This window comes from Octopus bimaculoides, chromosome 23, assembly GCF_001194135.2.
Source record: "Octopus bimaculoides isolate UCB-OBI-ISO-001 chromosome 23, ASM119413v2, whole genome shotgun sequence".
In the NCBI taxonomy this organism is placed as follows: domain Eukaryota; kingdom Metazoa; phylum Mollusca; class Cephalopoda; order Octopoda; family Octopodidae; genus Octopus; species Octopus bimaculoides.
Window position 1 is genome coordinate 24,419,708 of NC_069003.1, and position 1,368 is coordinate 24,421,075.

The window sequence follows — 1,368 nt, forward strand, 5'->3', positions numbered from 1 at the left end:
ACAAGGAGAGATGTTAGCGAGTGACTTTTTTTTTTTTTACTGTATGAGCAATACTTAGAGAAACAAGCAAGAAAGAAGGTAACATAACTGCATTCCTAATACAGGGAGTTTTCAGACATCTTCAGATGAATAGATGTAGGAGGTATTTTGCCGATGTGTTGAACGACGCGGCTTCCATCGAGCGAAGCTGAGCATATAGGCGTGCGTAATTAGTTTTCAGTACTTAGCGTATTGAGTCGGTTCCCTATAAACCAGACCACTAACTGGCAATTCGTCGGTTACGACGACGAGGGTTCCAGTTGTTCCGATCAACGGAACAGACTGCTTGTGAAATTAACGTGCAAGTGGCTGAGCACTCCACAGACACGCTTACCCTTGACGTAATTCTCAGGGAGATTTAGCGTGACAGAATGTGAAATGCCGGCCCTTTGAATTACTTGTACAACTCAATTTTGCTAAATGAGCGGACTGAAGTAACGTGAAATAAAAAATACCCTAACCACTGAGACACTTACCTTCACACCTGGCCACAAGATCATCCCGAAATACATGCGTTGGCGGAATACAAGGGCCAAAGTGAAGGGCATTGGTAGTGGCAATGATTCTTAATTTATCACCACCTTTGTAGCATGGTATGGGCAAAGTGTGTCTGCCGAGGCAACTAGTAACGATATGTGGCTGAGAAAGAAGATTTATATGGGCGTACAAATAATAACGTCTACAGAAAATCACAGTACACAACATTTACTATTATCTTTTCAGGGTACGGAAGAAAAAGCCGTGAGCCTAGATTCACAGCATGTTAATCGTAGCTGGAATAGAGGCAGCAAAGTAGCAGGAACGTTCGAAAGAGAAAAATGAGACGGTCACAAGGCTAAAGATGCAATGCAGAATACCTAACTGTTACGTGTGTGTCTGTAAGGGCCATGAGATGACTCTCTGCCCTAAGGAACATGAAAGTGACCGGAGAGAATGCGGCATACAGTCGTAGATTCAATAAGAATATTAGGAGGTTGCAGTAGCTGATACTCTCAGAACAACCCCAGTGACAGCTCCGAAATTAACCAAAGGACAATGTCCCTTGTCATCCCCAGAAACCCATAACATTCCTCTCAGTAAGACCACACCATCCTTTTGCAATTAAGAGGAAGCAACAAGGAAGGAAAAGGGGTAGCAAGGTGTAAGGACAGTTGAAAAAGAAAAAGAGAAAAAAACCCACATTCAAAATCAAATAGGTTAATTTTCTGATTAGTGTGTGGGGTCTTGTTTCTTGATCTCCCCTTCCAGCCATCCCAAGAAGGTGTGCAGCACATTCAATAAGGAGCTTATTCCCTTCTCAATCCTTTTCACACTTCTTTGTCTTGTAAA

The 1,368-nt window shown here is 42.6% G+C and overlaps 1 protein-coding gene across 1 annotated transcript in view; it reads right to left on the bottom strand.

Moving 5' to 3' along the window:
- LOC128250608 (sortilin-related receptor-like) overlaps positions 1–1,368 on the bottom strand; it is a 28,174-nt gene that overhangs the window by 15,327 nt on the left and 11,479 nt on the right. The gene's annotated exons all lie outside the window — the stretch shown is intronic.